Raw genomic sequence first — 27,595 nt, forward strand, 5'->3', positions numbered from 1 at the left:
CACGTTTTTCTTAGCAGAACAGTAGAATGGGAAGTGTTGTATATAATTATTTTTAATAACAAGAGGCTGTTAAAGAAGGGGCGTAGTATATGAGCTGAAGAGATGTTAGATGGCAGAATTAGCAGGTTTGGGTGTTGACTGGGTGTGTGGGGTGGGGCTTGAGGAAGTCCTTCAAGTTCAAAGCAAGTGGTCTGGTTACCTGGGGAGAAAGGCTTTACTTCTTCTGACAAGAAGAAAACACTTTCTTTTCATCTGCATTCTTTTTTATAAATACTAATTTGCTTTCCTTAGCATAGTTTTCATAAGTGGCACTTAACCATGTAAGACATGTTAATTATGTAATTACATTTACAGATTGAATGATCATTTTTTAAAAAGATTTTATTTATTGTTAGAGAGAAGGGAAGGGAGAAAAAGAGGGAGAGAACCATCAATCAGTTGCCTCTCGCACGCCCCAACTGGAACCTGGCCTGCAGTGCAGGCGTGTGTCCTGAATGGGAATTGAACCGGTGACCTTTCAGTACACAGGCTGATGCTCAGTCCACTGAGCCACAGCAGCCATGGCTGAATAATCATTTTTGAAGTGACTTAATAAGATTGGCTCTTTTGAAATCTGGAAAAATCATGAGGTTGCTAAAGAGACAAAGTTGGCTGAAAAAAAAGGATCAGGAAGAAGGAGGTAGGAGTTTAGGTGAGACAGATATTTTTGGAATGTTTAAGTTTTTAAAATTTGTTGAGTTTTAAATCGTTAAGATACTTTCGTTTGTCATTTGGACCAGAAAAATATTTTAAACTTTAAACATACTGACTTTTAGTTTATATTTAGTTTATATGTGTATATATATGCGATTATTTTATATATGTATATATAAAAATAATTCTTCAATAACACTGGATGTGTTTCAAAGTAGTGAAGGAGTGCACTATTTGAAAAAAATCACTAATGAGTAATTTTATGTTGAAAATAAAGACCCAGTATTACTCAACTCAAACACAAATTTTGAATGTGTAGCATACTAGAAATGTATCTTTTTCATAAACATGGTATATATCTATACTTTTAATTATTGTGTTAGGTTATATCAGTTTGTTGTGAAATTACCACATTTCACTATTACGGTATAGGTACTAATTTTAATTTTTTATTATCCTAACCCAAGGATGTGCTTACTGACTTTAGGGGGGGAAGGGAGGGAGAGAGACAGGGAGAGAGACATCGATGCGAGAGAGAAGCATTGGTCAGTGCCCAACCTGGGACCAAACCTGCAACCCAGGCATGTGCCGTGACTGGGGATCAAACCTGGGACCTTTCAGTTTATGGGATGATGCTCCAACCAACTGAGCCACACTGGCCTGGGCTAGGTACTAATATTATTGAGCATCTTTGTGTGTCTAAATACTTGAACTAGATTCTCTCTTGGTTATATTTTAAAAATGGAATTGTTGGATTAAAATAAGCTCACACTCAACAGTGTTTCCTTAAACTGGTTGTGCCATCATCTTCTGGGCAGAAGTGGTGAGAGTTATCATTCTCCCCACTCTTGCCAGTAATTATGGTGTAAAATCATATTCTATTGTTATTTTAATATGTATCTACTGATTAGTGCGTTGGAGGATTGTACTAAAGTTTTGAGAGTTTGGAACTTCATTTCTGTGATATCTTACTCTTTTTCATATAGTATTGGGTTTCAAATATTTTTAAAAATTATTTAAAAAAATCTTTATGGGATGCAAAACTTCTCATGTCTGGTATCAGTTTTCTTTTATCTGAAAAATCATTTAATCTTCCTTCTGTCCCACTTGACTAAATTTGGAGCCTTTGGATTGTAAACTTAACGGTGGTTAATATCAAAGACAAGCCTACCTAACAACAATTTTAGTGGTTAAGAGCAGGGTTTCGAGTCCAGAAGTTCCGTTTGAATCCAGGCTGTTCATGATCTTGGGTAGTTACTCAGTCTCTCCAGTTTGTACATAGGAATCATAACTTGCTATAACACACACACACAAACACAAATATTTAACTCAGATTAGAACTGTACCCACAGTAAATTGAAGCAATAGCAGTATTATTACTAGTAAAGAGAACAAAAAAGAACCAACATTTTCATTTTGTCAAATACCTTGTGCTTTCAGAATGCTTTTACTTCAGTAAAATTTGGTTAACCTAATTCATATTTTAATACTCCATTGTGATGTGTGTTGCTTAGGGTGATTGATTTCCACCATTTCCATATACTGGTACATACATCTTGCTTATGAAGTCACTTCTCAGGGGTTTCATAATTTACACAAATATCTATATAGCTACTTTTTATTGGGTAGTCGTGTCTAAGTTTTAGATCTGCACATATTTATGTGGTTCACTCAGTATGTTCTTTGTAAACTGATATAAAATCTCTTTATACACATTTGCAAGACCATTTATTGATTTACTAAATCAGACACTTGTCAGCCATGCATCCGTGTAAATGGTTTATATATAGTGTAAGCGTAGGTCTTGAGAAGAGTATATAATTCATCATTCAGTTAACATAAATTCATGATCAGTCAATATTCACCTCCCAAGTCCTGCAGGAAAGAAACTTAGATACTTACAAGTTGCAATTGCTGCTCATTCGATGATTCTCCTAGGGTGTTTTTCTATTTTGCAGATGTTTTGAATTTAGATTATTTTTTTTTTTTTAGTTCTTATTTCACAGTAACAAATAGGCTTGACAACTACTTAGAATGCATAGTTTTTTCTCAGAAACAATAGGCAAATTCTGAAGGTTTGATTGCAATTCTTTAGTCATTAACACTAACCTCTTAGTGTCTGACTATAATGTTGGGATGATTTTAAGGCTTAATCATTGGGAGGTCTTCCAAAAACATAGGTGGACATGTTCTGCTACTTTTTAGGAGACGAGAGCCAAGTGTAGCAACCACGCACTGCCTGCCGAGATGGTCTTTTGAAAGTTGACTGTATTGACCGCTTTTTTTGGATTTAAATGAATGCCAATATTACCTTGCTATTTGCTCTGATCTCTTGTTATCATTGGGGAGTTTTTAAAAATTCTATATTCATGGAAGTAAATATGTGTAATTATGAAATCAGACAGCATGGTCTTCTGTCAACCGGATTTACCATATTTTAACATAATATGTTTAAACCAGTCTTTACTGCTTTAATCCATTTTAGACAGATTCTGTTGAGTGCCTGTTGTTAGTGTTTATCTGTCTTACACTTCCCTCCTCCGCAGTCTCTCAGTATCCTCATTTCACAAGTCCTGGTTGCATCAGTCGTCAGCGGTACACGTGCAGCCGCTGTAACAGGGTAACTCTTGCACTCTTTTCCTCCTATAACTTACCACTGTTAGGCTTAAAAATTACCTGTGGATTTTTCCATTAGCCTTTATTTGATTATGTATTTTTTCCACTTCTTTTAGAATTTTTGTCATGGCTTTCAATAATTTCCCCAAATGGTAAACACAGCAAATGGCCATCTCTGCCCCCTCCCTCCCCATCCTAGAGCCCTCGATGAGCCCCTCTTTCCTTGAGTCTGCACCCCATTCTCTGCAGGTCTGATGCATGTGCTATTCTTCAACATAACCCTGCGTCATGTCCTGTTTTCTGGACGTCATACTTTCCCTGTTGCTTTAAAATGTGTACTCTCTTAGCTGCCAAAGGAAAGTTGTGTTAGAGGTCCTGTTTTGAGCCTGGCCATGTCTACAAAATCTTTATTTGATCTCCATTTTAATTGATTGAGAAGGTATGGAGTTCTGGGTTAGAACTCATTGTCCCTCATAATTTTGGAGATAATTGCTCAATAATCTTAGTGTATCCAGTGCTCTCGGACCTTTCTGATGTTAATTCGTTTATATGTAACTTGTTTTTGTATCTCTCTGAAAGCTTTTCAGAGATCTTTTTATCTTTAAAGTTCTGAAATTTCACAATGTTGTTGCTCTGTGTGGACTTTTTTTTTTAAATAGTCTATTAGATTTAAGGTTCACAGCAAGGCCTTTTGCTATGAAAGCTCCTCTTGTTCTAGGGAATTATTTCACACACTGCCTTTGACAATATTTGGTCACTGTTTTAAATTCCTTTTTCTGAGACTGTTGTTGAACTTCCTGTAATGATCCTCTGTTTCTTATTTTGATTTTTGTATTTGCCATGTCTTTATTTCTTTATTTTGCTTTTTAAAGATTTCTTGAATTTTATCATTCAACCCTTTTGTTAAATTTTCAATTGTTAGTATAAGTCTTTTTAATTTTGAAGGGTTTGCTCAATTTTTAAACTTTTTTATTATTTTTTTCTTTTGAAAAATGTTTTTTCACACATGATCTTAGCCAAAAGGCCAAGAAGCGATGAAAAATATTTTTTCAAAACCTTTTGTTAATGTTAACGTTTTGTGTACTTGATACTTTCTGGCTGTTCTTGCATATTCATCTCTCCTCTAATGAAGATAGAAGCCTAGCTTGAAAAACAGATTTGTGAGACTTTTATAACCAAGTATATATCAATTTAAAATATTAGCAAAAAGTATGGGTTTCATCTGTTTATCTTACATTTCCAAAAGCTGACATTGTGATAATTCTTAAAAATGCTCAGTCATACTTACTAAAATTAGGACACATTATCTATCTCTTTGAAGTAAGTAGCTAAAGATTGCTCCTTAAGGATACATTCTATCTAACCCTCCGCTATTAGAGGATTTTAACATTAAGAGGGAAATAATTTTGTTTTTATGTTGTTCGTCAATGGTGTTATGTTAATTTGAACATGATTAGGACTTGGATACATTATTAGCTGCAGCTGTGAAGGAAACGGTGCTTGAAGGCTCTGGACCTAGCATAAATATGTATCTCCTTTCTGAGTTCTCAGAATCGGTAAAAAAAAATCAGGTAAAAAGAATTTAGGTAAATTTCTGTAATCTGATTGGCTCATCACAATGACCCAACCGTAATACAAATCATGAGATAATTTCCAGTTAACTGGAAGAAACATTACTTGGCTGTTTTATTTTTTATGAAGATTTTATTCGGTTTTGAATTATCTAAGTGGCCAGGTACATTATATGAAAGAAGCCCTCCTGTAGTTTAGCACTGGGTATACATATTTAGTACAATTTTTATCACAACTTTCATAAAATGACTTTTCTGTTCATTTTATTGATATTACAGTAAGGTTGGAAACCCACAGACTCCCAAGTTCGAATACTCCGTGTGTGAGTATAACTGTGTAATGTCTGCCGTCCCAGCTTGTGCAGTCCGTGGATTCTTACTCAAGTACTAGTAATTTAGCTGCGCCACGAACTGAATAGAATTTTTAGGTTATACCCATTTGCAATACTGTTTATGACAAATAGGAGTTAGAAACAATCAGCTTTTAAATCTGAGTGTATCGCACCCCTCCCTAGGTGGGCACTGCTGGAATTCTTAAGCAATAATTGATACCCAGAGAGAATGGTTTCATTTGTGATTTATACTCGGAGTGGTACAAAAAGAGATTTATTTTCCTCTTTATGCCTTTGGGAGAACAGAAACTTAGATTTCTCTACTCTGAAGCTTTTAAAAAATGCAATAAATGCCATATATGATCCATTACCTTATTAGGCCAACCAAAGTGCTTCACATGTCCGGGAATGGTCCCCGTAACAGGCGCAGAACAAGAGCCTATGGTGTCGTTGCCCCTGAAGAGCCGCCCCTCCCCCTGTTGTTAACCTCATAATGAGAAGCAAACGTGGAGTACAATAGCTAATAAAGCACAGATACAGACTGCTGCATCCTTTCTAAAAACTGGGACTAAGAATTCTACCTCTTACGATTCCGCATCTAACCATGCATTTGTTACCATCTCCTACCATCTCCTACCTGTGGTTGGTTCCACTGATGTTAAACCTGGGATTCAGTAACTCCTTACTCCATGACAGGGGCCTCATTTGGAAAAGAAAGATTTTAGGAATATTGAGGATAATTTTATTTTAATAGGCACAAAGTAAAGAGATTATTTAAGGTGCATGTTACCTATATTAACCAAAAAGAAAAAGTAAAATTTGTAAGCAAAGGACTAAATTCTTTACTACTTCTAAAGGTGTATTAATTTGCTTCATTTTTTTTAACGTCAGTATTCAATTTCAAAATTAAAATTATGCTAAAATTGAGTAAGCTATTTATCAATTAACAGCATTTGTCTTGGTTTCTAATTAAACTTTAAAAATACTACAATATTAACCAAGGCCTCGCGTTTTGCTCTGATTTGAATTTGGATCATTACTGATCCGCTCTTTCACATGAATATCAAGACAGAGGGAACACGAGTGGTTGGAATAGCATTGAAATAAATTACAAATTCAAATGCAATTTCATGTTATGTTTATCCTTCTTAAGCATTATTATGTCTTAAAGTTGATGAAGACTGAGTACCTATAATTGTATGCCTCCTCAGATGAAATTTTAAAAGAAGTTGATTCAGCATGGAATGGTTTTTCATCTAAAGTGTAATAATGCACAGTGTTGCTCAAATTGCTTTATACTGTGAACAGCCATATTAAATGAGAAATGAATATTGTACTGAGTATATATAATAAAAATTAAATTAGAAATATAACTTTTCTACCAGTCATTGTAAAAGAAAGAAAGAATTGAGAGTATAATTGTCAAGGAATTACACAGTTGTGAAATTCATATTAATATCTAGGAATTTTGACCATATTTCGATATCTTTGCGTGCTGAATTTTGAAAGTGATACACGGGTAAATTGACCTTGATAAATGTCTTTGTCTCAAAGAAGCAGTCTTGTATGTCTTCTTATAAAAATTATAAACTTATTATGGAATAAATAGGAAATGCTTTTAAAACTACGGAGAAAGCTCTTCATCCTTCTCAGAAGTTAGGTAGTTTAAAGGATAAAAAGGGAAATTATAAAAATACTTTACTGGCTTCCTCAGAGAAAGACTAGTCCTTGGAAGGAAAATATGCAGTATGTCATGGAAAAGATTTTCCTTACCGAAGGGCAAAGTCTACTCTTGATCACTTTTATGCGAAAGCGATAGAACTTCTAAGAGACTTTACCTGTGGTGTCTTTTCAGGTATAACTGTCATAAATCATAAAGTCCTCAGGCAAAATTATGTGAATATTTGATCGAGTTCTATTCTCGTTGTGAATTCCATCAACAGGAATATATTCATTAAGGGGGGATCCTCTCAAAAGAAGTATGTTAGGAAGTCTTCCTCTCACTGCTCCCAACAGTATACATTGATTTGCTTCCGTCGTAAGGTCGGGGGCTAACGCAGCAGTGGTTGGCGCCCGGCGGGGACCTAGACCGTGCGCTGCGTGTTTCACCCCCTCCCACCCCTCTAGTGTGCTCTCAGGCCTTGGGGCGTCAGGGTCTCCAGTAACCCATTGGCCGCAGTACACAAAACACCTATAACATCGGCCTAAACTTTTTTTTTGTTTCTTGTTGCTAAGTCTTCCAGGGCAGGTCTGGCCACGCTGCTCAGGGATGCAGGCCCTTGCAGCTCCCTCCTTCCTAACAGGCCCAGGTGCTGCCCCTGTCCTCAGCATCAGCACGGAGGACAGGAGGAGGTGCGCCAAAGGGACTCGGGCCAGCCGCTGCACGCGGGTGATGCCAGAAGCTGCTGCAGCTGTCCCTGTGTGTACCGTATTGACTGGGATGGTCCGATCTTAATTCCTGGGTGCAGGGGAGGCTGCGAAGTAGTCTTGATTTAGGGCACCTGTGTTCCCAGCTAACCATCGGGTTTCTGTAGAAGAAGGGGTGAATAAATACTGGGGTTAAGGAGCAGCATTTGCCAGCCTGTCTGTCCCCTGATGCCACCGAGGCCTGCTTTTCCTTTAAATGAGTCATGTGTGGGAGACAGCTTTCCTCTTTTCCCTTCCCTCCCTGTGGGTCTTTGGGAATGAGAGGGTACCATCTCTGGCTCCGGCCCAGCTGCGCTGGGGTGCCTGTTCCATGGGGCCCAGCGCAGCCTGGGACCCCAGCGCCTTGGGACCTTCAGCCTGGAGTGCTGGGCAGGGCGGGGTGCCTACAGCCCTGTTCCTTCTCCAACGTCACTTCTCCCACATCTCTCACTTCTCCCGCGTCTCCTGCTGCTTGTGGCCATAAGAGCAATCTAATGATCTCATTAAAGGGATTGGGGGGGGGCGTGGGGGTGGGAAAATTGGTTTCTTACCTTCCGCAAGGGTCCTGTACGAAATACTTTGGGAGTGGGCTAAAACCCTCCGGCCCTTCCTCGGGCCCCGGGGAAGGCACCTTCAGCAGCAGTCTCCCCGCTCGGGAGAGAGGTCCGCCTCAGTACAGTTTCTGTTTGGCGGTGGCAGCAGTGGGGGCCCCTGCTCCAGAAAACAGGCCATTTTAACACCAGTGGGTACTGGAGACCCAATGTATATTGTTTTTAGCGGAGTGTTAGCTTTTGCAACGGGGTCGCGCCCTGATAGTGATTGACTGCAGTGTGAACACCGGCCAGCCACGGAGCAAATTGTGGCTTGTGTCCACGCACTCAGCTCTTTATCTCAGAGGACGGCACTGGCGTCCTTGAGAGAACATTCCGTTCACCAGGTTCCCCTCCCATTTTCTCTGAATTCCAGAAGTCAAGCAGCTGTGACACTGCCAAGGCCGGGTGTCCTGCCTCCCCTTGTCTGTGCTTGATGAGCTCCGGTGGGTGGGAGCCGTCCAGGTAGCACCTGCGAGCTGGGAATGAGCTGGATGGCATTCTGTGGCTGAGCCTGTAGCCTTCTGTATCTCTTAAAATTTCTTTTGAAAAACCAGCAGTGTCTTATTTAGCAATAAGCAGTGAGTGAATTCATAGAAAAGTTTTTTCTTAGTAAAAATCTGTTGTAGGAGTTGGTAAGAAATCCTATCTTTGTACGCAGCATGTAATATTTTTTAAACACTGCTAAAGCTGTATTCTGGTTTTTCTGTCTTTTTTTCCAGGTAGTTCTTATAACAACTCCCCTTTTTTATGTCTTTTGCATTTTCTGTGTATCTCTATCATGCTCTAAACATTTTGTAATACTATTGAGGAACGTGACTAAAAAGATGAATCAGGTTTTATTTTTTCAGTCCCAAGCCGTTTCCTTTTCATTGTGTCCAAATAAAATAGGGTACCGTTTTCATGGTGTTTCAGTGCAGTCGTCGAAGAATGGGGGACAGCTGGACTAAACAGGGAACGTGGGATGGCCGAGACCTGTTTTAAAATTACCTGTATTTGTTTACCTCTGCCATTCATTCCTAACTGAAGGCAGTGCCACTGAAAACTGAAGTTCTATAGTTAACGAAAGAATTGTCAAAGTAATTAAATTTTACCATAAGCCAAATGTATTAATAACATCAAAGGATGCTGTGGTACACACATCTCTTGTGTGTGGTAGGGCTGAAAAGTCAGCCCCTCTTGTGTTAAGCTACTGAAATCTCATGTAAGAATTGAGAGCAGAAGGTATGTGCTTCTCAGACTTTCCTGGACCGTGGAGTCCAGTGTGCACTCTGGAGGAACTGGGATTTAGTGCATACAGGACGTTGTCTTCGACAGAGATGGTGTGCCAGGTTGTCCGGCGTGAATGTTCCGTGTGCTTGAAATGAAGATTCTACCTCCTGCTGTCCCCGGCCTCGGGGAGCAGTGGAGAGCCGTTCCATGTCTCCCTGTGCTCTTGTCTGAGTCTTTAATTCAGTGATTTCTCTACGAGGAATAGAGTGTTCCCACTTTCTGGATCAAATAATTGCCTTCTCAAGACTTTGGTGATGGTGGTGGTGATTATCATACTGATATTATTAAGTGGGTATTAAAGGCTAGGGCCTTTTGTGAAAGAAGTGGTGGTTTGCTCTTGGCAGATTAATATTTAATTTCATTTAGGTCCTTTGGGTTTGCATGAACTCTAGATTCTTGTGCTACTTCTGTCACTTCCTTACTATAGGAAAGCAAATAAGTCTCCTAATCTTGCTTTGCTTTCTTGTTCGTTCACCCCTACAGTATGAAAAGTGGGGAAGCCCTTTAAGGCTCCTTGACAGTGTGATCCATTGAGTTTATGACTCACCCATTGACCCTTGGTGGTAGCGATCCTGTAATTAAAGGGAAGAGTAAGTTTTTGAAGAAGGAAAATAACAAAGAGAAAAGTGAATTAGAAAAATAAAGGAAACATAAGAAAAATATACATTAGTGAGGAGTATTTTTAGATATTTCCCAAACAAGTTTATTTCGATTCCTTATTAGATTTCTTTTTAAAAAAAACGTTTAAGAAGTGAGGGAAATTCTTAAATAGTTTCTTTGCAAAGCTTTAAGTCCTAGAAAAGTTGAAATGTTTTCTACAATTTATGAGAAATGTACTTTCCCTTTTAAATTTTAACTAGGGGATTTGGAATCCTCCAGAAGAAGCGATCGTCCTCGGTCAGCACCCACCTGTGCCGAGACGAGCCTGTAAATACTCTCCCAGAACAAGTGCAGGAATCCTTGGTGCAGTTGCCGGTTCACATTACATGCTTTTCCTCTCGGCTTTCAGGATAAAACAGCAAACTCACAGATTGGTGACATTGTATTGTACATGTGAAAATTGATTCTTTACTTTCAGTTACCTTAGTAAGCATGCAAACTGCTAACTTTTCAGTAGATTCATTCAAAACAAATTACAGCTAATCAAACGTGTGACTGTTTGTTTCCTTTGAAGTGACACAGAGCACGTGCCAGCACAGCGTAGGAAGCAGTCATTTTGGTTATCCTTTACTGAAAACAAAAGTGGATTGGTTCAGAAATGAGTTTGCAGCGACATGAATTGATGTTGACAAGTTGGCGTGGGGATGAATGAGAATCACTGTGTCCATCAGAAATAGCCACTCATTGTGTGTGGTGAAATGTGGGTGAAATGTCTGCTAGTTCTCTCCTGTTCTACTTATCTGCCTGTAATTGATTGTTTTATTAATGGATAATATAGTAATTATGTTGTAGCTTTTAACATTTCTGACAGAAGCAATACAAATAAAAACTTGGGCTGTATATGATACTCTTGTTTAATATTGTTATTATAATTGTAGTTAAAACGTCTGAACTTTTTTGGTTGGAGATGTAGTTTAACACCTGTTAAAGGAATTTAATTGCTTTTCATAAACCACTTACATAATGTTTGTGTATGTGTGTATTAGCTAGAGGCAAATGCTGACTAATATCGGAAGTATGATAAAACAGTGCACCGTTGGCCCATTTACACTTTAACAAGGTGCTCACACAGAGGTTTAAATAAAAATCTTACATTTGACTCATCCCTGTAATGTGGGAAAGTATTGGCTAACTATAGCTCCCTACCCTGAACACATGTTCAGTCTGGGCGGATCTGTGAAGTTCAAACATAATTTTACATGTTTACTGGAAATAATGGCTGGGAATTAGAGCAAAATTAGTGGGCTAAATAAGATGAATTAAAGGGTGATTTTTCGATCCACCGATTGTTTCTTCCACGGCAGACACATTCGGTTGTTTGCACAACACTAGGGCTGAAACAGGTGTTTGCAGTTCACTTAAGCTGCAATGGCAGGAGATCCGTTAGGTCTGAGGCCAGTGTCTCTAAAATACAGTCAGTATGTTCTTTTCTGTCGGTGTTTGTATTTCAGAATGGCACTGCGATGTTGGGCCTTACCGGTTTGTAAGCGATGCTGCTTGGATAGTTTTTGTAATTCTGGGCATACATGCGAGATTTCCTCCAAATCCCAACTATAGAAGCTTCCCTTAAAGGCTGAGCTGTTTATGGCTGAGCCACCTACGCAGTGATATCCCCACGCCTCCTTTTTAGAAACTGGCACATTCTTGCTCTGTATGTGGTTTCCCCACAGCCCTGCCATATTGCTTTAAGTTGCCTCTCTCCCAGCTTCTTTTTATTTTTTAAAAATGTCTCTTCCTTAGCTGTATGCCAGACAGACCTGGGTTTGAAGCTTCACCTTTTTTCCTGTATCTAAACTTGGGAGGGTACCTGAACTTGGGAGTCTCTGTTTCCTCCACTGTGCAATAATAATTTATGGTGTTTTATTACATGACACAATTAAGTGCTTGGTATATAAATGGTGTTCAGTAAAAACCTATTGAATGAATGAATGAATGATGTGTAATCTGTTTCATTAGTTACCTTCCAAGCTTTATTTCCTTTCCCGTTTTATAAATAATGGTTTTACTGACATGTGTGCCTCGGGCTGGATTGCACAGTCTCAAGGGCGAGGCTGTGTTTTGCTCTCCCTTAACCACACGGATTAGCATCACTCACCACTGTGAAGCGAATTGTGCTTTGGCGGGGATGTCTCAATTTACACCCCCCTGGGAACAAAGCTCTGGTTCATCACGTTGGCTTGGGCAGGGTGTGGGTGGAGCCAGTTGCCTTCCCACAGTTCGGGAAAACCCACGAGGGAGCCGCTGCGCACACTGGTCTCAGGTAGACTCCCCGCTCCTGCATGCCCCCTGCGAAGGGCAGGGCCAGTCAGCAGGGCTGTGGGATGTGTACCTCCACATCCCCCTGGGTGGGGGACGTTTGAGCTACTTCCTTACACAAGCGTGGTGGGCACGTGTGAACACTTGGTGAGTCAGGCCTGGCGCTCTCGGGAGCCAAATTCTGCCTCCCCTAGCAGTGTGCGCAGTCCCAGCGCTGGCTCCTCTTCCCACCGGTCCTGGCTTCCCTGGGAGAAGACAAACTCCCACCCACCCACGCTGATCCGCCTGATTCTTCTTTGTGTGGGTCCTGTGTCAACTGCTTTGATTAGACTGTGGCAGTGGTACGTGCGGAGTGTGTTTTTAAAGAGTAAAATCTTTCAGGTCATCTACCTGACTTGTAGGGCGGCTTTCAGTTCAACAAAAGATGTGGAGGTTGATCATGATTCGCACCTTCCACGGTGCAGGGGCTTCAGGTAGCACAGGTGCGTAGAAGAAGAGAATACGGTCTCTGCCCGTGAGGTTGTCTGGATTCCACATGCAGGTTGGGAGATACTGGGCTAAAAAGTTCAAAGTTTGAAGAATGAGGGTGGTGTTAAGTCCCCCAATTCTTGTCTCCGACTCATGTAGACATTTCGGCCCAGTCACCACTGTGTCTGGGGAAGTCCCTTCCCATACTGTTACCTCCTTCATGCTCTGGTTTACGGGTGTTCTCTCTTCAGAGCATCTGCCAGGACGATGGCTCTCATTTCTTTTGGTGCCGTTCTCCTTGTGTTCTCCTTCAGGGGACAAGAAACACCCCGAGTTCACACGCCCTGTCTTTTCCCATTCAGTCGTCATTTATTTACTCCAAGCTCAGTTAAATGTTGAGTTCTGACTGTTAATAACTGATGGAAAACGAATTACTCAATTCATTTGCTTATTCTTTTCACTCTGAGTGCCAGTGTCCTTTCTCTGAAGGGCTACGTATTTGCCAGATCTGTGAAACCTCTGGTGCGCTTTCATTTTGCAGTGTGTTTGGTCGGAAGGGATCACCCCTTCCGGATTGCTTCCTCGGAGTGGTGGTGTAGGAACAGCTGACGTCAGTGCCCAGTGCCCGTCTGAGAGGAAAGGTCGGGGCAGGCGTGAGCGTTGCCAGCATTCGCTGGTTCTCCGTGTCATTTCTCCGGGTGGAAGTGAATTAAGGCTTGACTTTCCTTTTAGTTCTATTGAACATTTCTAAGCTGGTTTCTTGTTTCCTCTGTTGAGCGGCAGTGTCCGATGAAGAGGCCGCATTGGTACTTGCAGTTTTAGATATCAGAGTGGGTCCGGGTGACACGTGGGAGCTGTGTGGCTGACTTAAAGGAATGATCAGCTTTGAGTGATCTATGAATCAACCCATCAAAAACGGTAGGAATGCTCCTGTGGATCGTCACCTTTTGAACCCTGAGAAACTTGTCACGTTGAAATTTGCATGCAATCTTAGAGCTGACATCATTCTCATTCGGTTTCCCTCTCTCGTATTCCAAGGGCAGTTTAATTGATGGTTCGCTGGCTTCCCCTTGGCTGTTCATCACACTTTTTATGTTGGCCCTTTGTTTTCATGTGACTCACACTTTCAAAGTTAAGGTCCTGCAGCTTGCCCAGTGCTTAACCGTGGACTGTTTTCTTTCTTTCTTTGGGGGGCGTGGGAGCACCCGAATGAGACCTTGAGATATGCCCCTCCCAGAATGTGTTGCCTTCCCTGTTCCAAGACTGTCTGATGAGGAAATACTTCCCAAAGAGAGAGGAAAACTAATATTTTAATATTTAAAATGCTATTAAGAAAATGCATTTAAATATTTTTGAGTCGGTCGCTTCTCCAACAAAGTTTAGAATGTTACGTAATTTTTTAAAAAGATTTTATTTATTTATTTTTAGACAGAAGGGGAGGGAGGAAGAAAGAGAGGGAGAGAAACATCAATGTGTGGTTGCCTCTCTCGTGGCCCCCGACTGGGGACCTGGCCTGGAACCCAGGCATGTGCCCTGACTGGGAATCGAACCGGTGACCCTTTGGTTCACAGCCCGCACTCAATCCACTGAGCTACACCATCAAGGGTAGAATGTTAATTATTTAAAACATGATTTTGACACCCTCAAAATGAAAGTTTACGTGAAATGTTTTAAGAGTTTTCCCATATCCTTTCATGTGGGAGATACCTATGTGTTAATCTTGAAAAATATTTAATAACGTGATGAGACAAATCAAAGATTTTCATTGTAGAAAAAGGTAATAGCTCACTTTTATTCAGACAGGCTGAATATTAAAACCTTTTTTTTCCTCAGAATGCACTAAGATGTGTGGCAACGTTGTGGCCCAGTCTTCTGGTGCACGGTGACGTGCAGTGGTGGGCAGCTGTTGCTCCTCTTTAAAGTGAAAGTCCCATTCATTTAAAAAACAAAAGTAGACAAATGTTTGCTCTCATTGCTTTGGCAACTGGAACTAAGTAAAAACAGTTTCCAGCAGGCACCTCGTCGTGAGGGGAACCCTCCTTGTTCACCAATACCGATTCGCAAAACCGATGCCAACGGGAATTAGATGTGACTCCATTCGCATAAATTGCTTTGCTAAGGAAACAATATAGAGAGGAAAAATAGTTTTTTCTTCACATTTGGCTTAAATATATTTTGTGGTTGGTTTATTGATTGATTTCTGAGTTGGAGCAAGAGCTAGTGTTCTACTACCTGTAAATGTTAATAAATGTGCTGTACAAATACAGTGAAATAATTGTGAAAATGATAAAACTTATTGAAACACATCTGCACCAAACAATCCCTAAGTTCTGGACAAGGGCTGTGTGACAAGGGCACATGAATAGAACTCCGTGCGCCCCCATTTCCTTACCTATAAAGTGAGAGGCCCGGCTGGGTGGCCCTGTTCCATGACTAACTGAGTGTTACGGGAGTCATTTTATTTCTCTTTGCAGTTCAGAAAGGTAACTCTTTATGAATGATTTCTTTTCAGTACGAACATCTCATCTTCCACCGGTCTCTTCCAGATTAGAGTAGTCTCAACTGTTTTTCCATCCTCTTCTTCCCGATGAAGTTGGACTCCTTGGCTCTGGGGACATTTCCAGCACCCTTCTTACCACCTCGCACATTTAAACAGGAAGGTGCTCCTTGATTTTAAGAGGGAAAAAGCAGTTATGCATTAGGACTATGAAGCGTGGCCTTGAAATATTTCCTGTCTTTCAGTAAAGGTCCCTTACCCGAACAGAACTTATTTTGGAATGCATCAGAGAAAAGAGCTGGGTGCATTTGAGAATGGAAATATAGGCAAAGGAATATTTTGAATGCTTTCTTAAAGCAAATTCATATGCAAATCTATTAACTAAGGTATTAGGAAGTTTTTTGCTTGTCTGTTATCAATTAGGACAAACACCTTGGGTATATTTCCTCTTTTAAAATTAAAACAGATTAAAAAAAACATAAAACATAGGGTCATCAATACAGATTGTAGAAGAATTTTAACTTGATTTTATTTGGTCTTAGTTATATCAGTTTTCTTTTTTCGTCACTTGTGTAACTTTATGAGTGTCAAACTTATAACAAAAGAAGTTGATATGATGGAATTGGATTTTCTTGCTGATTATTAACCAGTACTTTAGCTGATGAAATATTTATTTAGTGCCAGAAATCAGGGAGGTATTTTGTTATATGTTAAGTGATTTCCTTTGAAAACAACTCCGTACTTCTGGAAGATGAAGTTCTTTTGTTAACTGTGATCACAGGTGAGCCCAGCTCACGGACATGGGCATCCAGCAGGAGACCAGGATACTACTTATGAGGCAAGGGCGCCTGGTGGGGCTTGGCTTTCCCTGTTTAGAAATATTTTGAGGAAGAAAGATTAGATCTTGTCAAAGAGTAGTCAGAAGTTTCTTGCCATAGCCAAGTCTGAGCAAAACCACAAGAAGTCAGTGACTTAGAGGAAGATGTCAGAGAGTCTAGCTCTGCTGACTCCACTGGGAATGGAACAACTCCCTATAAATTTGTTTTTCCTCAGTAACATGAGGCTGTGCTCTGGGTGATGACCGGCTTCTTTTTCACTCTAACACTGAGATCCAGATCACATTTGTTATATACATTATTTTTTTCCCATTTCTAAAACCTTTTATTCTTTGGTCAGCCTTTAGGGAGTGAAAGCAAAATAGACGTCTCTCCATGTTGAAGTCTTTTTAAAATTGGTTTCTCTTTTGCTCTTCTGTCCAAGAGAGTGAGCATGTTCCTCTGTTGGACTTGAGTGACATGAAAATGTAAAATAGGAAGTTCATAGCATTGTGCATTTGCTGGTGCAGGCCTGGCTCCTGCGAACCTGGGAGCTGTGGAAGAGCTCTGGCGTCATCTGTACGGTAATGAAGAGAAGTACGTTACGAACCGAGAATGTAGGTCCCTGTAGACAACCTCTTGTTCTCTCACTCTGAGGATACGCTCGTCCTGATCTCACTCTGATGGGAAGTGTCATTGTCCCCTTGAGATACTTTAATTATTAACTTTGGACACAGTCATTGGGAAAGTGTGAGCTGTAGGACTCAAGGAGTACGTTGTGCATAGATTCCTGATTATGACTAGTTATGTGTTCGCTTGCTGACAGAACACGGCCTCGTGAGCCACACTGGCAGATATTAAAGGTTGAAGTTTATAGATTGTATATAATACATTATTCAGAATTTCTAAATCTAAAAAGCTCTGAAAATTGAACCAAAATTATTTTTATAAATTTGGCCCGTATTTAGCGACGAACTGATCTAAACTGACATCAGATGATTTATAATGGGAACATTCATGCATTTCTCTGCAGGTATATTATTGTTTTTTATGGTAAGGTGTGAAATGTGCACTCTGGTGCATTCCTGAAATATGAAAAACTCTGAATTTCAAAACACCTAGCTACTGGGGGTTCAGATAAGCAATTATGATCTTTGTCATCATTAATTTCCGCAAAGGATTAGCTTATAAGCATAAGAATATTGCTGTTTTTTAGTTACTATTGTTTTCGGTGGAAATACAATGCAACAAACAGACAGTAACTTAGTGTTTGCTCCTAAGAAAAGTGGGAATTAGAATCTGAAAAAATAAACTACATACAGTATATGGAGAGAATCTTAACAAATATGAATCATATGATAGTACTTATTTACCCTTAGAAATTAGTGCCGAGTACCTCTAAATTTCAAACCCAGTTTTCTATTTGCTACAAATCCAAACAGTGCTTTGTACAGATTGCTAAACATGGTTAAAAGAAATTCTGAATAGAAATAATTGATATGCAGAAGGATATTTGCATAAAAGCTAATGAATGGACTAGGTTAGACACATTTTGCTGAGTAATTTGGCTTTAAAAGCAAAGTAGTAAAAATTGTTCTTTTAAATGATGGATGTAAAGGATATGCAATAATTTTGACTCAGCAGAATTGCATCTTTTTTTGTAACTACTATGGGAACAAAACTGAGTACTTTTCACGTAACAGGGCTTTTTTATTTTTGATCTATGGTCACAGACGGCTGATTCAAAATGGATTAAACACTCATTTCTGGCGTAACAGATGGTTTCCTTTGGACTTTTGGGTCCAATTGACTTTTTAAAAAGAACTGAGGCCCTGACCAGGTGTCTTGGTTGGTTGGAGTTTCGTCCATGTACTGAAAGATTTCGGGTTTAATCCCTGTTCAGCTCATGAGGCATCATCAGTGTTTTCTCTCTCCCTCCCTCCCTCCCTCCCTCCCACTCTCCCGCCCTCCCTCTCCTAAGCATATCTGAGGCAAGGATTAAAAAAAAGAGAGAGAACTGAAAATTCAAATCCCTAATACCAATAATTGCTGAAAAATACTTTCTTTTGTTTAAAAGAACTTTATATTTAAAAATTTTTGAAGTCGTTTTTAAAAGCTTTTCAGTGATTTCCTGATTGACTTCTGCTTAGTATTTTATAATAAGTCTGTTTTTGAAAGATTATATTAAGCTGCACTAACAGTATTTATGTTTAATTTCAATTAAACTTTATCTAGAGAAAGAAATAGTGGTTGTTAAATAAATTAGAAAATGGTTCATAATTATTAGCTCTCAGCCTTACAATTTGTTACACCTAAAAAAGGGGGCATTTTGTCAACATCGAGGGTAGAGTCCAATGTTTTTGTTATCATTTTCAGGCTTGCCCTGAGTATGTAGCTCAGGGGATTGAGCACCAGCCTGTGAACCAAAGGGTCGCAGGTTTGATTCCCAGTCTAGAGCACATGCCTGGATGGCAGGCCAGGTACCCAGTAGGGGGTGCTTGAGAGGCAACCGCACATTGATGTTTCTCTCCCTCTCTTTCTCCCTCCCGCCCCCTCTCTAAAAACAAATAAATAAAATCATTTTCAGCCTTGTCTCCTTATGTGGGGCTTCATTTTAATATTCAGTATGATTACTTGTTCTCCTACCGAGTCACACCCCCCAGAATCCCTTGCACATCTGGTTCTCACACGTGTTCATCTTTTCCTTTAATCCGCAGTAGTCGTCAGTTTCTGAGGGGTCCTCACATGTTGCACACTAACGCCCCGAAAGCCTCTCTCAAGTCCCCTTGTCCCGTGTGGACCGTTTCTGTATTTTTCTCACACTCTGCTCAGTAACCAATAGCTTTACTAATGAGGAAGGTGAACGTCAGTGGCATACTTTGTTATGAACAATAACTTTGGAAACCTCCAAAAAATCTCAGGGGAGCTGATGACACAATGATATTAACTATAAAAGTACAGATAAGAGTAATGCGAAGGCTTTTACATTGACCTTCATCTTCCTCTTTCATAGAGATTTTATTTCAAAGACCATATGGATATTTATCTTTTTTCAGTTGGCCTATGTAGCATTCACAATAATGTATGAAGGTACTCTCGAAGGTGGAGATGAGATGGGGGTTAGGAAACCTCACAAAGGAAATTTCATCATTTTCCTTCTCTCTGGCTCTTGTCAGAAAAGGGAAGGGGAAGAGAGAAGAGGAGACCTTTGTGCTGTGTTGAGCAGGGTGTCTGGTTGGTCATGAGCTTTGGCTTTGGGCTGTCACCGCAGGATGGAAGTGGCGGTGGCCACTCACGGTCAGTCCTGCATGCGAACAGGGCGGCATGTAGGTGACCTGCTTGCCGAGAGCTGCGTAATCACTTTGAACAAGTATTCTTGTCCCTAACGTATTCACCGTTATGTAAGATTGATTTCCTTTCCTAATTCACGTCCTTGCAAGTGTCTTAATTCCCCACCAGGGTGCTTGTGGCCCCAGGGTTGCTAGTGTGCCTTTTCGCACCCAGAGGAACTGAACAAAGGCAGTTAACTTGCTTTCCCACCCTGCTACCCACGCGGTTCTCTGCATTCTGTACCCTGAGAAGTTTCTTCATTGAATTTTTTTGGAGCTAAGAGCTTTATGTATTTTTAAAAACAGAAGTGACTGTCCATGGATGCTGGAGTTTCCCATTTCTTCAGTGAATTCACAACATCAAGGATGATCAAGGATGCTGAGACACAGCTGGATTCTTTAACCGTGCGTCGCCCAGCAAGGGGAGCCGAGCCGGTGGGGTATTGATGCCCACCCTCAGTCCAGACCGTAACAAGTTTACATATGCAGAACCGAGTGTTACTCCTGCTTTCTGGAGCCTCCGTATCATCAATACCACTCTAATATGTTGCTGTGGTGCCATTCATCCCGAGCAGAAGGGTTTGCCGTGTTGGAAGAGCGCTGTGAGCGGCCGGGTTGATGGCGGAGCCTGTCCTGCGGCAGGGCTGCTGTCGGACGCCAGCGTCCCTTTGTGCGGCTCCGAGGGAGCTGTCCGAACAGGGTACCCTGCAGTTTATTTAAACAGACTTGCATGGCCTGCATAGATTGAAATTTCACGAAGATCACGTGCTCGTTGCTGTTCGATCAGATTTTTCATCCCTTTTGCAAACATCAAGTATGTTACTGCCACGATTTTGAGCATGCTGAGTTGCAGATTCAGGCACCTGGACCCTCTGTGTGTGAGGTGGAAACACAGCCGTGTGGCTCCTTTGTTCTCCTTTCCCAACATCACACAGTGCAGTAAAATTCCATTATAATGGTGTGGTTCGTGCAGACATGTTCTGGGCCAAATCCTGTCCCTTAAAATATTACATATGTAAAACGTGTTCCCTGCGCGAGAGGCAAGGGTTCTCTCTTCGAAAACCCGACTTAGCGGCAGAGTCAGGCTGACTGGCTCAGGTGGTTTATCTTTGATGGGACACAGGATACTTCTCATTCTGCCAGACTTTAAGAGCCACTCAGTGTGCATGACAAGGGAGCCACGCATGTATTTCGAGCCCCTGTTAGGGGACAATATGCACATGCCTCGAGCGACTAGACATCCCAGTGACTAAGGCACAGAGAAGTTAAGAGGTAGCGGGAGAAAGAAGCATTGATCTGCTATTCACCCAAACTGTAACCAGAAAGTTTGCAGAGGGTGTAATGTAGGACCCCATGAGAGGGCTAGTAAAGGAACTTAGTCCTGTCTGGGTCAGGTTGGACAGAGTGGGGGACGCGCAGAGGGAGGACCTGAGAAAGTAAAAATGTGAACTAACTCCTGAAGGACGCTTAGGATCTAGCCGGGGGATACCGAGGAGTTCCCCCATTTCGTTCATGAATATGTTCTTATTTGAATTGTGGAATATAATTTTAAGATTAATTCTAGTAGTTTTCCCCTGTGTGCTTGATTAATATTAGTGGCTTGTTCTAGAAAAAAATAGAAAAGAGGAGCAAATATCATTAATAATAACAATAATCAGTGATCCAAGAAACCTTCCCCCCCAAAAGCATACCCTTACTACCTTCTCCCCCCCAAGAGACCCCATACAACTACAAATCCATATTCTAAGAAGTACATGTAAATTCAAATTTTTAACACAGGGTCTTAGCATCTACCTTTCAGTGACTGTAGGATCTTTGTAATAGATACACTATTATTTATTAAACAACCCCTATTTGTAAACCTTTCAGTTAACTAACTTTTCAAGAAAACAAAAGTATTTTAAGCAAAATCTACAGTAATTATAAAGTTGACTTAGCCAGTTTAGGGCCTAAATTAATTTGAAATAAGGAGGCATTTATTTATCAGTCCCTTTGCTTATGTTTGCATATGAAAAGTGGTTCAAATGAGAGGTATGGGCATTTAACTTGCTGAGGTATATATTTTTGGCCAGAAAAAAATACAATCATTTGTAACGCCATGAACAGGAATAATTTAAATTACGATCAGTTCTTTACAACGTTAGCTTTTAACTGACCTGAGGCATTGGAGACCCCCTTGGAATCAATCGTCACTGCGGCGTCCGCTGCACAGTGCCCAGCGTCCCAGTGGGAAATCCTGCGAGTCTCTTGCCCATTTTCAAGTTTTTCCTTGACAGTTTTTCCTTAGACTTCCTCCTGTGATCATAACGAATTTAAGCAGGTAATTTTCATCAGAAAAGGCTACTACCGAAGTGTTCGATGGCCAGAGAAGCCTCCTTGAGTTTGCAAATCTAGAATCTGGAGCTGTTGAGGTGATGGAATTAACTTCTCCCCGGAAATGTTCTTGAGAAATCCTGGTTGGGCTTTTAAGAGCCTCTGTTACTTGCTTCTCTGGGGCTAGAAGAAACCAAAGAACTGTTTTCCACAGATTTCACCTTCCGTATCCATGTAATTGGGTGAATTTTTGGCTGGTTGAGGCTCCCAAAGTTTGCTGCCATTTCTGTTCTTCCAGAAAGTGGCCTTGATCCCCCTCAGTAACTCTGGAAACCTGTTGGCCAGGTACGAGGCCTGTTTTCTTGAGAGAACTTTGTAGGCATTAGTTTCCCATGTAAAGTCGGTCTCTGCCCCTCAAGAGTTACTTGTCATTTCTGATTAAATGAAAATCACTTTCAAACGTGATATTCTAGACATAACTTTGGTTACACACTTGTTTTGTCCGAAATATCCTGGTAAAAATGTGGGGCAGCGGGGGGGCAATTCTTAACCTATGGAAGTAACAATATGGCTGTGAAAAGTAAGGCCACACATTAGAAGTTTCTGGATTCTGAAGGGATCAGGGAAGAATTAGGTGCTCTTTTAAAACAGTTCAGTTTTGTTTATAAAAGTAGTGTCCACAGAATTGAGAATGTAGCTCAAAAAGAAAAAAAAGATGTCTTCCTCATATCCATTAAAAACAGTATCAAAGAGCAATAACACCTGTACAAATTGTCACGCTAAAATGTGTCACCAGCTAACTGAGTCTTTTGTCACTCTTGTTTCATTGGCTCTAAAGTAGCTGAGTCCCCTCGTTGCCCACATGTCAGTGTTGGGTTTAGACATATGTTCAGAACTGGCATTGTGATTGTAACCATTTCTGTTGAACCGTGACCTTTCCCTGGGTAAAGCCATTCATGTGGTTCTCTTTGTGTTACATATTTGTTACTTTGAGGCTGTCTTTTAGTTACATATTCACTGGTTAACAATGAATTGCATTCACTTAATCAAGTATCTAGGCTTCGATTAACTTTGTGGTCAAAATATGTCAGATGTAAGAACAGTACCATTGTTTCCAAATAATTATACTTCTCACATTAATCTTGTGAGAATGAATCATTTTTCAAAAGCTTAATGAAGAGTGAAAGGCTACTTGATTTTAGTAGGCGCTTAGAAATACTCTTCTCTAGTCTGAAGGTCTAACCGTTCTCCTGTTTGGCTGCTGGCCTCCCCGAAGGCTGCAGTCCAGAACAAACAGGAAAGGCCTGGACAGGGCGACCCTTTCCAAATCCAAGTCTGTGTCCATACCGCATTGAAACAAAGCAGTGAGTCAGACGCCGATGAAGGACTGAGAACCATTTAACCACGAGAAAAAAAGTATTACACCTTAAAGAAAATGACCTTGTCTTTGGCAAACAGAAAGATAATCAGGCTCATGAACTTGTGACTTTTGTTATGCCATGTCTAGTTTATTTTCATTGTTTTTGGTCATAAGTTCTATAAAATTTATGAGTATTAGTTGCAAGTCTAAATAAATCACTAGTGTATCCTCTACCAGGGCTAAATATCTATTAGTTTTTTTTTTAAAAAAAATTTAAGTAGCTTGTAGATGTTTACATTAAAATATCTCAAGCAATTTAGTAGTTCTATGTACAAAGTAGGGTGGTTTGGCTTGTGAGAAAGGCAAATACTACCTGCTGGCTTAGACAGTAAAAGGAAAATCCTTGTTCAGGCAACAATCAGCTCACTGATCACAGACTCGGGTTTGGCTCGATCGTGGCTCAGCCTGTGTCTATGAAATCTTCTAAAGTCCACCTTGCTGTGTGTGCTGGGGTGTCAGAGGGCTCCCAGAGGAGCCAGGTCTCTGTGCTTCCTCGTTCCCATCTTCCCGGGACCACTCAGTAACAGTACTGGGCACCCTCCCTCTGCCAGCCACTGAGGCCACAGGCTGGCGTGTAGGCAGGTAACTTCTCTTTCCTGCTGTAGGAAGAAACAGGTTGCAGTTCTGCTTGGCTCACCCAGTTGCTCAGCCCCCCTCTGCCTGGGAGGGGGGTTCTCTTGCAAACCCAAGGGCTCCCACCTGCAGCAGGGAGGGGAAGGAGTGGACCCACAGGGGCTGTGGGTATCCAGGACAGAATGCTTTTGCTTCTTCCCACTCTTGATTTTTGGGAGGCGGGGTGGGAGTTGAGAAATCGTGTTCATTGCTCGTCTCCTCTCATTACCCAGCTGCTTTCTCCGACACATCACCTTCCACGTAATCCTCTGGGCAGTGCTCAGAAGTGGCTGTCAGCTCCCTGGACATATAAGGGACAGGGTTGGGCGGTTAGGTTTTCTCAGGCCCCACAGCTTGTAAAGGGTCAGCATCCTAGAGCCTGTGTGCTCTGTTCCTTGGGTTGCGAACCGCATCATGTTCACTGGGAAATTTTGTGATGAAGATTATTCCGAGTTAGAATATAGAAGGACTTACCCATTTTTAATAAACATCATTCCACAAATGACTCCAGTGTCCCTACTGTGTGCTAGTTAATGTGGTAGTGGCTGGGAGACTCTGGTGAAGAAAGTAGAAGTACCTTCCGATCTCATAACAGATTTAGTGGGGAGCACACCGTGTCATTGCCCTGGAGTAAGATATGCCCTCGTCCGGGAAGGGCGGTCAGAAGGCGTTTTCCCAGCAGGTGATGTGTGAGTTGAGTTAACAGGGCACGAAGTGTGGGCGGAAGGGAGAGAGAGAATGCCGGCAGAGGGAACATGCACCCTCCAGGGCCGAAAGGGGTCCTTGGTGTTCTCGTTGCCCATCGACAGAAGCAAGATGAGGGCCCAATGCGCAGACGGGCGGGGTCCTGCAGCGTCTTCAGTGGTGTTAAGAATTATGCTCGACACACACTAAAAATGTATGTAATGCTATTAGCCAAAGCTACTGCAATAAATTTAACTTTAAAAAGAAGAATTGTGCTTGATATTTCACAAAAACTATTTTGGAAAGAACTGCTTTTACATACAGTAAATATTTGAGAAAGTTGCTTATACCTACTGCAGTTATCTCTGAATATTTATAGTGTTTTCTTAAAGTGTGTTTTCTTGCCCTACCAAAACCTTGCTTTGGTTATAAATTATTCCATCATATTTAACGTTCAGCCTTGTTACGTTGTGTAACTCATTCACAGTAGCTGTAAACATTTGTATCACCATTTATAACTTGAGCTCAGATGTAAAACAGTGAAGGGAAATCTACATTTTAGTGAATATTTATCAGACAGCAGTGAATTGTGGTTGCAAACAGTGCAGGAGGCAATGTCCCAACATTAAACTTTGGCGGAAGAAGTAGGGGGATCGCGTTTGGAGGTGATGAATGAGATGCTGGTGGCTTGGCCCGCTCTGTCCACTTAGTCACATCTTGTTGGAACCGCATCTGCGACCTCACTTTATTTTTGTTTATGATTAAAGACTGAGAAAGAAGCAGAACTTCATTATTTAGATACACTGTTGGCTCTTGCATTCGACTAAGGCAGGATAAGAGGAAAATTCTGCTCAGACCACGTGGTATATCAGTACCACAAACAAAGCATTCATCTGGGTTTCTAATCGGAGTTGGACTTAGCTCCTTCTTTTCTGGTTTAAGATTTATTTATTTTTAGAGAGAGGAGGGAGGGAGGAAGAGAGGGAGAGAAACAGCGATTGGTTGCCTCTCTCATGCGCCCCGACTAGGGACCAGGCCTACAACCCAGGCACGTGCCCTGACCTGGAATTGAACCAGGCGGCAAGCCCTCGCTCCGCGGGAAGACACCCAGCCGACTGAGCCACACCGTTCAGGGCCAGCATAGGTCTTCCACGTTCATCCCTTTTGGGAAGCGAGTTTGCTTAGAAGTCTAAGCATATTACCCCATAGTATAGTATTTAAGCATAGAAGTTCCTGGCTGGGCCACTTCTCGAAAAACCAAACAAATGAACACCATTCCTTTCCATCCTGTTATTTCACTTGCTGAAAGAATAACTTAAAAGATGATCAAATTAAGCCTTGAACACATATGTGTTATGGAGCATATGTGTTACAGAGAACCTACATGTTTAGTGGGCAAGCGTCTTTATCCTTTTATCTTTGTAAAGGGTGACATCAGTTGCCCTGTACCAACGATTTATTTTGTTGGTGGCCCAGCTGTGTCATCTCTTGTGGATGGGAACTTAGTCATTTTGTCTTCACGCAGAGTGGTAAGGAGGAGCCGACGGGTGCGCGGTTGACCGGAGAGGCCTTGGATAAAGCAGGTGTGCTCCTTGCCTGGAACACACGATGCTTCCACACCACCTCCCTCTTCTGTCTGGGAGGTGGACCTGTTCCTTCCTCTGTACTTTCAAGATAGGGGTGGGTACACGAAGGCTTCCGCGGGCAGGGCTTTCGTGACAACTCAGGTAGCAAACTACTCATCAGTTCGGAATGCTAACCTTTCTGTTCTTCTGTATTGAAAATAACTGGGGTTTGCTTTGTTTGGTTTTGGTGGTTCTTGTTTTGGAGCACCTCAGAGATTGTCCCTGACACTGCGTCAGGGGATTTCATCTCGTCCTGCGGGATTGGGAACAGTGCAAGTAGCGCCCTCATCACGTAGATTTGGAAATAGAAATAGAATACAGAGGCCTTGGCATTCAGAGCCCGTTCTTTCGGCACATCACAAAAACCCGTGAAGAGAAGGCGAGTGGGTGGTGTGCACCTACAGGGTGAGCTCTTGGGTACCGGCATTTGCTGATTTTTATCAAATATTTAAACACTTGCTGGAGTAGTAGCTACTCTGTCGGGGACTGCCATGGTATGTCCTCGGGTAGTTTTAGGAAAGGACGGGATTCGATTGTTTGGAAGTGATTCACTGTGTCAGATCCCTGGGAATTGGAGGATGAAACTGTTTGGTCTGTACCTTCAGGCTAGAGGACAGTTCACGGCAAGGGGGAGGGGGACATAGGGGAAGGAGTGCCCAAGTCTGCCGGGGTTGTAGGGGAGGTTTCACGGGCTGTTCGTTGTCCCTGGGGTTGAGTCCTGAGGGAGGAGGGAATGTATTCCAGCACCGTAAGCCGATATGTAGGGGTAGTGACGATAGTAATATTATTGATGTAGCTAATGCTTATTGGGTATTTGGTGTTTTCTTTTTTCTACGAAGCACCTTACATGTGTTAACTTGTTGGTTCCCCACAACAGCCCTGGGGAACAAGTGCTACAGAAGAGGAGCCCGAGGCAGACAGGGTTAGTCGTCCAGCCCGTTTGTCACACAGCTGGCGGTGGCAGAGCCAGATTTCAAACCCAGACAGTCTGGCTCCACTTCCTCAGTGCGGGAAAAAGCGACCTGTTTCGGGAATGATTGCCCTTGAAATGGTTGGAAGTGAGGTCTGTGGGCCTCTGACAGTGTTCGGATTGGCCAAGTAGTTAGGGGTCGGATCGCAGAGAGCCTTGGAGGTCATGCCGAGGAGTTAGAACTTTATTCTGCAGCGTCGGCATCTGTGTTTTTGGAAACAAGGTCCAGAGCTTACCTTCATCAGAAACGTGCACAGTGCTTTTTAGAAATGCTCACGCCCAGCTCTACTGACGCAGAATTTCCCTGCCCCAGAAAGTGGCCGAGGGCTCGCGCCCTGGGTGGTCAAGGGGCAAGTAGAGCCACCCTTCCTAACTGTGGCTGCTGCTGTCGTTGGCCCGCATTTCTTGGTATTTAATTTGCTGAGTTGAACAATGGTGGAGGGAAGGCTGTGAGTTCTGTTTTCTG

At 41.6% G+C, this 27,595-nt stretch overlaps 1 protein-coding gene and 1 long non-coding RNA gene across 4 annotated transcripts in view; one reads left to right on the plus strand and one right to left on the minus strand.

Annotated features, from left to right (window-relative positions):
* PARP8 (poly(ADP-ribose) polymerase family member 8) overlaps window positions 1–27,595 on the plus strand; it is a 154,936-nt gene that overhangs the window by 34,746 nt on the left and 92,595 nt on the right. The gene's annotated exons all lie outside the window — the stretch shown is intronic.
* LOC128779605 (uncharacterized) lies at window positions 4,216–8,856 on the minus strand. The gene is made up of 2 exons (XR_008425666.1): window positions 8,170–8,856; window positions 4,216–7,740 (listed from the first exon to the last, which is right to left on the minus strand). It is a non-coding gene; the product is annotated as an uncharacterized lncRNA (long non-coding RNA).

This window comes from Desmodus rotundus, chromosome 1, assembly GCF_022682495.2.
Source record: "Desmodus rotundus isolate HL8 chromosome 1, HLdesRot8A.1, whole genome shotgun sequence".
Lineage (NCBI taxonomy): Eukaryota > Metazoa > Chordata > Mammalia > Chiroptera > Phyllostomidae > Desmodus > Desmodus rotundus.